The sequence below is a fragment of the Triturus cristatus genome, chromosome 2_1, assembly GCF_964204655.1.
Source record: "Triturus cristatus chromosome 2_1, aTriCri1.1, whole genome shotgun sequence".
NCBI lineage: Eukaryota > Metazoa > Chordata > Amphibia > Caudata > Salamandridae > Triturus > Triturus cristatus.
In genome coordinates this window covers 420,513,171-420,524,803 of record NC_140581.1, presented here as the reverse complement: position 1 = coordinate 420,524,803, position 11,633 = coordinate 420,513,171, and the positions used below count along the sequence as shown (strand labels likewise).

The 11,633-nt window shown below is 48.9% G+C and overlaps 1 long non-coding RNA gene across 1 annotated transcript in view; it reads right to left on the bottom strand.

Moving 5' to 3' along the window:
* Positions 1–564: 564 nt before the first annotated feature.
* The window catches only part of LOC146865394 (uncharacterized), a 166,928-nt gene continuing 155,859 nt past the window's right edge, over positions 565–11,633 (bottom strand). The window contains exon 3 of the long non-coding RNA XR_014976630.1: positions 565–1,480. This is a non-coding gene — a long non-coding RNA (uncharacterized LOC146865394). The remainder of the gene's footprint in view (positions 1,481–11,633) is intronic.

The following is an 11,633-nucleotide window of genomic DNA, read 5'->3' as shown; positions in this document are numbered from 1 at the left end:
GGGAGCACCTATGATTCCTACGTCTTTAGGCATAGTGGCATATACCAGCGACTAGAAAGAGGGTATTTTGGTGAAGAGTACCCTCAAAATGTATTAGCACATTCATGTTGTCTCACCCTTATAGGTGTCTCACTAGGTGACAGTGCCTATGCCCTGCTGCCATGGATCCTTACATCCTACCTGTATCCCAACAACCCATACGAAAGACGTTACAGCATGGCACATAGGCACACCAGGTCCATGATTGAGCGCACATTTGGCCTCCTCAAATCTGCTTCTGGTGCCTTCACAAGAGTGGGGGAGACTTGCATTATGCACCTAAGACTGCATGCAAAATTGTGGCAACCTGTGCCATACTCCACAACATTGCCTGCAGGAGAGGCTTACCCATAGATGTGTCCGGATAACCTTGGAGGATGAGGACCCTGGCCCACCTGCCCAACAGCAAATCGAGGGATGCACAGCAGCGGGGGAGATGGCGCAGGGACACATGGTCAGACATTAATGTGCAAGGTACGATCTATCCGTTTACACACTACCCTCTACAAATGACAATACAAAATGTAGATCTCACAATATATGTTTTGCTTTATTTTCAGGGCACCTTGCTGGACAACCCATCCATCATTATCATCAAAACATAAATGAATGCACTAACAAACAATAATTGGGGCAACTGTATGGCACAATGTCAGTGTGCAGTTATTTCTTCCCTCTACGTTCCCCCATCTGGCAGTGGAGTAGCAGGCTGACAGTTGCAGCATATGTGTGTATGCAGCAGAGACACCACTGCGGCTAGACGCCTCACTGTCTGCTGCCTCCTGTTTCTCCAGTGGCAATGGTGGTGGTCTGTATCGCCTGCTGTCACCACTATAATGGCCCATCTCAACCTGCAGGCCCAGAGTGCGCTTTGAGTGTTGGGTGGCTCCCTGCTCCAGCCTTCCAATTGCCCTGGTCATTGCCTCCATCCTGCTTGCCCGGCCATGCTCCATGCACCTTTGCTGCCCTCTCTCCTCTAACAGCTCCGTACACAGTTCCCCAATTGTCCCTGTAAGGGCATCAAATTTCTCATCCAGTTGTGACTGGTTGGCAGCCAACTGTTGGTTTATGTTGTTAAGTCCCTGGCTCAACTTGTTTATAAGTCTTATTTGTTTTTGCTTCAGGTGCTGAACCTGGAGAATGGCCTGTACAAGACCACCAAACACTGCCTAATTCCCAGATTCTGCCAGGGAGTGAATGTCAAGCCTTGATTGCAGCCACCTTCTTGCTTGCTGTGTTGGACGCAGGTGCTGTACCCTGGTGACAGTACTGCGTCTGATTGTGGCTGTTTGGTGGGATGCTGGGGCCTGAATTGCAGTAGCCTATGGTGAGCTGGATGCAGCACTGCCACGGACATAGGAACATCTTGACTCCTCCATCAGGTCCTGCTCTTGGTCTTCACCCGCATCATCAGGCCTTTCCTCTCCTCCCAGAGGTGTATCTATGTGGCAAAAGAGGATTTGAAAAAAATTAATGCGAGAGGCACTTTCTCAATGGTGATACAATGTTGTTCAGGTTATGTCAGACCTAAACTGCACTGTTTATGTCACTTACTACGTTCCCCATAATGCACCAGCTGTGACTTTTTGATCGTCTAAATGGGGCATCTTGGTGTGTCTGGGTGAGGATGTGTAGAATCAATGTGGGGGTCAGGGTTTAGGCAGGGATGCTGATATAGTAGACATATTGCACTTTCCAGGGGAGTTGTGGGGGTTGAAACGTGGCATGGGACCCAAAGCCGCACACTGCCTTTGTATCCAGTGTACTCTCCACCATTGCTTCCACAGATGAGGGTAGGGTGACATTGGATGTACCTCCTCCTGTTCCCTGGACGTCCCGCAGGTGTTCTGCCATACTCTCCTTGGCCAGAGAGAGCAGATCATACCACCTTTTTTTGATTTAATCAATGAACCTGTCTGCCACACCAAGGGCATTGATGCGCAGCTGCATATCCCTCCAAATTATTCACTTCTCAGACTCTGGGACAGTCTGAGATGCACGCCCAAAAAGCTGCTTCAGATTGTTGCAGCATTCTTCTGTGAGGATATCCAATTCCCTCTCAAAAAACTTCAGTTTACGGCAGCACTCACCTGCTGCCTTCTTACTCTGTTGATGGCCATTTTACTGGTATGTTTGGAGCCTGCATGCAGTGTAGGTCTGTGCTGCTGCACTTTTACCATATGCTCTGACTGCTGATCAGGGTCCTCCAGAGCCACCACTTCCTGTTTTGGGGTTCTTCAGCTGTCCCAGTAAGTGATTCTGCATTTTAACCGTGGTTGCTATTTGCGACCGCAAATCACAATTTGCTGTAGCCGTCGCAATTATTGACCGGTTACAGACTCGCAACTTGCTTCATCACTAATAGTGATGCAAGTCATTTTTGACTCGCTATTTGGTGGCCAGTTTTCTTCCAACATTAGATTTAGCGACTCGCAATTTGAGAGTCGCAATTTTTTGCAAATTACAAGTCGCTAATTCTAGCGGTCATACATCTGGCCCCAGAAGCTTGCAGAAGCTGAGGGTGCAGATGCCCAACTCTCCGGACATCTCTCTGCATTTCCTGGAGAAACTCCTTCATGGGGGTGATTGCCGGGAGTTGGTGGACTGGGTGATGACGGGCACAATGACATTCGGGCCCTATTTGAGGCTGAGCTACTTCTTCTACTTGAAGAATTTAGAGAGAGATGTGACCTGCCTCTGTGTCACTTCTTACTGCATGGTGTGATGACGACGGCCCTCCGCAGACACTGGAAGACGGGCTTATCTGAGCTGCCTCATGCCAGGGATGCCAATATGTGGTCACCTCAATTAAAAAAGCCCCCACTGTGATGAGATGGGAGCTGAGTTTCTCCACATTTTCTGGGGATGCCCGAGGTTGTTGGATTATAGGGAGACCATTACGGGAATACTGTCGGAGATCACCGAGAGGGAGGTTCAGTGCACTCCAGGTTATTGTCTGTTACATTGGTTTCCACACACTGCCAAGACTAAGACCATAAGTAGGTTTCAGGGTCTAGCACTTTAGCAAAAAGGGAAATAGCCATGAACTGGAAGGCACTAGGGGCCCCAAGCGAGACCGTTTGGAGAAAAGAACTGATAAGGTGGGCGGGATACCAGGGGGCAGTAAGACTGAAAAGACAGGAGGAGACATGGCTCACTTGCCGCAGCTAGGGCTTGGGAGACATTGGTAGAGGCATTACGGCACCCATATCCCTCATCACAGGAAGAGATGGCGTGCACCCCTTGAACAATGTCAAAGATGCAGGGGGGCCAGGCTCCTACACACAGTTGATATGTACATGGGAGGAGGTTGGTAATGAGACCACTTAGAGGTCCGGGATGACACACAGACTAATCTAATGTTATAGGCACAGAGATATTGTGGCACCTAGCAGGAGTGGCCAAGGCACAACTGAGGGAGGTCAGAGGGCTGTTGGGGAAGGAATGTTTGTTTTGGGGGTGTTTGCGGTTGATAGTCTGTAAGGGCACAGACCCTATGTTATCAGAGATGAGAGAATCCCGCCTCCCCATAATTAGCTATGCAATATATATATATTTGCAGTTATTATGCTGATAGTTCATCTGTATGGTAACCGTGAAATATGAGAGATCGGGGATGGCATCCAAAGCAATCTATATATAGCTGTAGGACCTGTTGTGAAACTGCAATATCATTTGTTTAAATGTTCTCTGTTCAAGCCATCCGTAAGTTACCCACTGTTTAACTATCTTCCAAGTACGTTCCTTATTTGGGAATGACAGGGTATTGCAGACATTGGATTCTGGGCTATGATGAAATTGCCAAACGTTGTCAAGTATATGTTCTAAAAGATACCCTTGAAGTGTCCTAGAGAAGCAGGGAATGCATTTATGAAAATCAAACAGACGTCAACTACTGCATCCTCTGTAAGGATCTCTGATTTCGCCGAACCTTTTACTTTGAATTGTCATGAACTAAATGGATTTGCACTTGGGGTGTTGGTTCACAGCCTCCAGGATTAGAAAAAGGGCCTTAGCTTATTACTCCTTAATTTTGGATCCAGTTGAGGCTAGGCTTCCACCTTGTTATTGGACTGTGGCGGCTGCCCAATCTTCTTGAAACTTCTGAGAATATTGTGTTGTTATCCGCTAACTGTTGCTGTGCTCCATCATCTGGTTGAGCTCCTCCCCACTACAGAAATTCAGCAACGCTGTGTTTTCTTGTTATGAAATACGGTTGTTTGCCTCTCATATCACTTTGATCTGCAGAATGCTGCTATGTATGTTACAAGAATAAATACATTTCCCGTACCAACGTTAAAGGATTTGTCTCAGTTTTAGGAGCAGCCTGTGAAAATGAAAAACTGTTCCTGATCCAGCATCAGTGTGAAAGAGGACCCACAAGGGGTGTGGAGAGACAGCACCAGGAATGTGGTCATACTGAAATTTCTACTCCCACCCTCCCCCCACCTTGCCAGGTTGCATCATGGAGCAGCCCACATTGGTAGGAATGGCATGATATGTTACGCTGCAGCCTATCAGTGTGCTCATTTCCTCTCTTCAAATTGATAAGGACGCACAGCAGTAAGGTTCTGAGTGTAGCTTAATCATTCAACAGCTGCAAGGAGCCAACTGCCGAGGTGGATACGATCAAGTTGCAGAAGTTAACAACGGATTTTAGCGATTTACAATACATGTTGCTAAGTTGCACAAATAATGCACAGCCAATAAGAGCCAATTGCTTGGCGAAACATTGGGCGTTTTCCAATCATTTAAACTGTCATTAATCAGAATAGGATCTTTGTCTATATAAAGGCATTGATTGATGAAACTAGAAAATGAAGCATAGCAGCAGTACGTCACAAACACTTATTTTAAAAACATATTTTATTGGGGTTTCCAGTAACACATTTGCTATACATTCCATTACATTATCGTAATAATTTTCAATAGTGAGTTACATCATATCGACCGTTTTTGCATCTGTTCTACATTTAAGGCTACATTTACATGGTACTGGTGCAAATACACATCCCCTTATCTACCCTAACACCCAACTCCCCTCCTCACCTAGCAGATCTCCAGCAGTCATCCTATATCAGTAGAAACCGTGAGGTTGTAAGTTGAATATAATTTTCGTGGCCTACTCCCCCGCTCAACAGTTCTCTCCGCCGTTTTCTAGTGTTGGAGTATATCAGAGGCCCTTCTCTAAGGCCCTGTGTCCTCCTCCCCCACCGCTCGTGGTTCCGGGGTACCTCGTGGGGACACTCCCATAGAAGTAGTCTCCCCGATGTTATCTCAGGCTCCTTCAGGCTATTGACCAGGGCCTTTCAGGCACGAGCTCGCTCCAATGCCCCAATCCCTTTCCTGGAATTTCAAATGAGTACTCTGCCCTTGCAGGCCTCCCATTTCTCTAGTTCAGCCTTCCAAGTGAGGCTTTTTGGTCCCCCCTGGAGATTTCCAATGTCGCGTAATCTCACGCTTTGCGAGGGCCAGGGACTGTGGGATTGGTCGATCTATTACCCGCTCCCCCAGTGGTTGTTACTGCTTCCCAAAAGGTCTGTAACCCAGGGCATGTCCACAGCATGTGAAGTAGTTCCGCACACACCTCTGCATTTCAGGCATTTTGCATCATCTCTCTGAAGTAACTTCTTTATTTTCCGGGGGTGAGGTAGGCTCGGTGCAATATGAACAAAATTAATTCGTTGGAAGTGGGCATTTCTTGAGGATTTGGGGATCCCCCCCCCAATACATTTTCCCAGAATATGTCATGTATAGGGATATTCAGGTCCTCTGTCCAGCTATTCCGTAGTTTAGTCAGTGGCTGTGTCGTATCTCTACTTAGGGCCCGTATAGGCATATGACTGCTTTGATTCTACTTCCCCCAGTGCCCAAGTACCCACAAATGGCATGCGGAGGGGGCTCAGCAGGTCCCAATCTACAATGTGCTCAAATCGCCGCCACTAGCCCCGCGTGCAGCAGAAAATTTTCCTGTGGCCGGTCATACCCCTCTCTGTAGTCCTCAAATTGCATGAGTACCCCCCTCGCTGTACAGATCCCCTATTCTCGTCACTCCTGCTGCTACCCAGTCTTCAAGTCCCACTCAAGTTGCTCCACGAGTTAGCACCTTGAGTAAGATTATGTGGAGGTCAGGTAAGTATGGGAATTTGGTCTTTGTCTTTCGGCAAACTCGTCTCCAACATCGTCTGGCTAGCATGATCACTTCAGTATCTTCAGGTGTGTCTCCACCCCTAACAGCAGCTTCCATAAAGTCCCTATGCCGGGAGCAAATGGGTCTACCTCTCGGGTCTGGGATTGGAGGTCTCATATCCACCTCGCCACCCATTGTAATTGGGCCACTAGGTAGTATTGCTCAAAATCTGGGACTGCAAGTCCACCATTTTCAGGAGGGCCACTCTCCTAGCTAGCGATAGTGGAAGTCCCTTCCAAAATTCTATCTTGGTCTTCAAGGACCTCAGAGCTTTACCTAGGTTTCCCTCAAATATGTCATCTTGGGCATGGTATAGTTTCACCCCTCAGTACTCCAGACAGTGGGGTTCCCATGTGAGAGCTCCTAGCTCTGCCACGGGGGTCCCAGCAGCTGTCCGTGGAAACAATTTGGACTTTCGCTAGTTAATTTTCAAACCGGACATTTCTCCGAACTCACCCATCAGCGCCTTATCTCGTGGTAGATCCTCCTGCGCATTACCCAGGAAGAGTAACGGATGTATGACAGTACAACGCGTGTCATTACAACGCGTGCGTTACAACGCATGCGATGTTACAACGCTATGCCATTACAACGCAAGTCTTTACATCGACTTGCGCTAGATGGCGTGCTAACATTAGAAAAGTGTAATTTACTATTCCAAATCCAGTCCACTTAACAGTAGGGAAGGTGTTGGTATAGTAAACTACACTATTTGTAATGTTAGCACGCCATCTAGCGCAAGTCGATGTAAAGACTTGCGTTGTAATGGCATTGCGTTGTAACATCGCATGCGATGTAAAAGCTGCGCGTGGTAAAAACCGCGTTGTAATGGCTGTTCCCCAGAGTAACAGATCATCTGTGTAAAGGGCAATATAGTGCATTTTAGTTCTTAATCGTATCCCTTGGTAGCGCTCTCCTGTGTGGGCCAGGAAGGCCAAAGGCTCCATGGCAAGGGCAAAGAGGAATGGTGAGAGGGGGCATCCCTGTTGAGTCCCCCCTCAACTCTGCAGCTCTCTGAGATCGTTCGTCCTGATCTAATTCTAGCCATTGGCCCTGAGTATAGTAATCTAACCCATGCAATCCTGCTTTTCAGGGGTGCCCAGGGCATATGGGACAATAGCTGGTGGCCCCAGGCACTGCCCTCGAAGCCAAGCGAGCGGCAAAACAACTGGGCATCATTTTTGATGACACCCTATCTATGCAGGACCAAGTACGCACGCTGTGCAGAAAAGCCTATTCTATACTGAAACTGTTCAGACGACTCTTTCCCTGGATCCTACAAAGTTGCAGACAAACGGTTACCCAGGCTCTGCTTATGAGCAGACTTGATTATGGCAACGCCCTTTATGTAGGGATGGCCGACTATCTTTTCTCCAGACTTCAGGTGGTCCAGAGTGCCGCCACCAAACTAATATGTAATAAAAAAAATACAGTTCAGCATCCCTCTGCTTGAAGGAATTACACTGGCTACCAGTCCGCCAGAGAGCCAACTTCAAGCTTCTCTGTTTCACGCATAGAACCCTGCATAAAAAAAGACCACACATTCTATAAGATAAGTTACAATTCCACGTCCCTTCACGGAACCTGAGATCACGCCATCAAGCTCTCGCCTCAATCAAGCGCACATCCAAGGTCAGAATGGGCGACCGGTCCTTCTCCAAATCAGCCGCGGTCCTTTGGAACAACTTACCCCTTGATCTTTGTCTGACAGACGACTACTTGGCGTTTAGAAAAAAATTGAAAACCACCCTGTTCCCCAGATACTGACCATACCAATGATCAAATTGCACTGTACTCTAATCCATCCTAGCGCCGTGATGTCCCTCGGGATGATTGACGCGCTTTATAAATACCGCCAAATGCAAATGCAGAGAATTCCCGCACCATTCCCATTTTGTCCAATACTCTGTATAAAAATCTCCACTCAAGACTGTCAAAAGCCTTTTCCAAGTCTACTGACAAGACCACTTCTTTGTCCCTCCCTATACATCCTCTAGTCATAAGGTCTATGAGCCGTCTAATGTTAAGTGCCGTATTGCGTCCTGGGATAAATCCTTACTGGTCTTGATGCACTAGGGTTAGCATAAGCGGTTGGAGTCTCATGGCCAGTATTTTACTAAGGGGTCTATTTGGATGGCGGGTGGACTTTTGTCCGCCCGCCCACCTAGCGGTGCAGGGACTGGCCGCAAGTGGTGCGGCGGTTCCGCACCGGCAATTAGGATGCCACCGTAGCAGTGGCATCCTCTATTCCCAGCATTCACAGCACCGCCTGCCACAATGCTGGGAATGCATGTTGTGCATTGTCATGCACAAGGTGACAGGCACCGTGTGGTGCCTGCCACCTTGTCCGTGACAATGTGCACCCCCCCCCCCCAATACCCTGGGGGCCCGCAACGGGCCCCCGAAAGCAAAATCCGCATGGCTTTCCATGGCGGGGTCTCCGCCATGGAAAGCCCTGCACCGCTGCCCATGCTAATATGGATGCCGGTGTCTAGCAGACACCGCCACCATATCCAGCCCCTTTTCCGCCCGGTCGACTGGTCGACCGGCGGAAAACCGGCAGAAGGTCCTTCCGTCTGCCGGGATCCCCCCCGCCATACTAATATGGCGGGGGGGAAATGGGTGGCGGGCAGGGTATGATGTAGGGCGGATCGCCACCGCCCGCATCATAATAGACCCCTAAGTATTTTAGAATCTAAATTTAACATCAATAATGGCCTGTAGGCTTCACAATCCGAGGGCTCTTACTGGGCTTAAAAAGTGGGACAATCCATGCTTCCCGGGTGGACCTCGGAAGTTGGTCTTCCTTCAGGGCTGCCCAGTTTTCTTCCTCTAATCTGGGTGCCAGTTCCTCAGCATACACAGCGTAAAGCTCTATGGGGATCCCATCTGTTCCAGGCGTTTTACCTTTAACCAGTCCCTTAATTGCCGCCCTTATTTCCTGTATATTAATGGGGGTTCCTAAGGCCTCAGTATCCTCGGCATCTACAGCAGTAAGTGAAATTGCATTCAAGTACTCCCCAATTGCGTCAGTCCTCCTCCTGCCTATATAGTACATGCCCTCCCGAGTCCTCCACAGCCAGGACCGGGATACCCCTCCGTACTGGATTGGCCAGCCAAGCCAGCAGGGGTCCAGGTCTGTCTCTCAGCATGTGTGCGCTCCATGTACCGCTTGCAATCGTAAATGTGCAGTCTCTCTGTTTGTTTGGCTACTTCCTCCTTAGCATCCAATAAGACTGTACCCATCTCTGGACACCCAGGTCTTCGTTTCTCTAGCGCACGCAATGCCCTGTCTGCCGGCTTAAGGGCAGCTTCTAGAGTGAGCCTCACTCCTATGGAAGTCGCCATGCATTTGCCCCTCAGCACCACCTTAAAGGTGCCCCATTCCGTCAGTCTGTAATTAGTCGTGTTGTCATTTGCAGTGAAATAACTCCCTATGCACTCCCTGATCTCCTCCCGGAACACCTGATCCTCAAGTGCCTCGGGTTTGAGTCTCCATGTTGGTATTCTCTGACGCATCTGCCCCCACTTGAGGTGGAGTAGAGTTGGATTATGATCGGATAGAGTACCTGTTAAGTATTCCACTACTTGGATCTAAGCATGTATATCCGGGGAACACAGAAAGGTATCAACCCTAACATGTAGGTCGTGAACGGACGAGTAAAAAGAATAAACCCTGCCCTCTGGATTCAGGCGCCTTCAGGAGTCAACCAAGTCCCATCTGTCCAGCCATTCCTGAAATGCCCTGGCCACTCTAGTTACAGGAGCGTCTCTCAGCGGTGGATGTGAGCGATCCCTCTGGGGATCCGCTATACAATTAAAGTCCCCACCAACAATAACAGACCATGGTAGGTAGGATACAAGAACACCTGTGATCTTGGACAAGAACTTCCCCTGTTCTTTGTTAGGGCCATATATACTCACAATCGCTATGTCACGACCATCCAGCCTGCCCCTTACCGCCACATATCGACCCTCTTTCTATTACCTTCCCAGTGCCTTGAAACGGGACACCAGCTCTGGCTCATATCAAAACTCCCTAGCAAAGGCTGAGTACGATGTGTAATATAATTGACCCTCTCATCATCACAGAAGCGCTCCCCTCGCGCACAGTCAAATGGGACTCCTGTAGGAGTGCAATATGGACTCTCCTTCTATTCAAGTAGGACAGGATTTTATACCGTTGTGACATAGCATGCATTCCTCTTATGTTCCAGGAAATTAACTTGTATGTTTGGTGTGTAGCCATCAGTGAACATCATATGTGTTCCCCATTGAGGCCTGTTGGCCTGTTGCCTCTAAAATCTGCCGACAGGAGGGCAGCACAGGTCCACAATTTATCAATGACTGGTCAGCGAGATCTGTAACCCCCCCCTTAAACATAAATACATAACAACCCCAACTCCCATTCCCCAGGACAAGCAAACTCTCCTCATCCAAACCTTCATAAACCATATACAACTATGGAAAGTGTGGGGTGGAGTAGGCTCTCCTCCCATTTGGTATATTTGAAAGTGTAGCCCCGCCACCCTCTCACCCATCCAGTGCGTTGAAAAGTCTGTAAATTGTCCCCAGACGGGCAGTGTGTTGTTCCCTCCCCCCCATTCTCGCTCCTCCCCCCAACTACTAGTGAGTGTCAAGGAGGACTATTCCCCCTTTTTTGTTCCTTCCTCCATTAATACTTGCGGTTTTTGTGAAAGTCAAATTATTTCATCTGCTGTGGCCGGAGTGACCACTGGCAGCCCCTGACTAGCACCCTCCATCATGCTGGTGCTGAGATTTGAGTCTGAGTCTCGTGTTTCCTCCCACACAGGAGTAGTGGCCCCACTGGAGCCAGGCGTGCTCAAAGATGCCACCGCTCCATGACCTGCTCTCGTTCTCGCTGCTTCTCAGCTCTGGAACCTGAGAGGGTCTCCCATTCGCCGGACCTTCAATCCAGTCACATGCTTCCTGTGGGGAACTAAAGAAGACAGAGCCCGATGGGGTCACAATTCGTAGTTGGGCCGGAAAAATCATCGCGTTCTGGATTTCCATCTCTCGCAGCTTGAGAAGTGTGGCTCAATGATTAGAGCGGCAGACCCTGATGCAGAGGTCTAGCCCGGGACCAGGGTTCAATTCCCCGCCTCGGCGGGTCTTGGGCTCAAAAATTCCACGGACCTGATAATTCTCGCCTCGGTGCCATTCTAATCATGGAGTCCCACTCTGCAACTCTGGGCAATAGCTTGCTTAATCTCCACAACTGCCCCCACAACGCTAAGGATGCCTGGCCTTCACCAGTGGACGCCTCACAGGGAAAAGCCAGGATGGGTTCCACAGCGGTATTCGTACAAGCGCCGAGAGGCCTCCGGGTAGTCGTGCGCTATACAAGTATCCATACATTTACATTTACATTTTTAACGGCCAA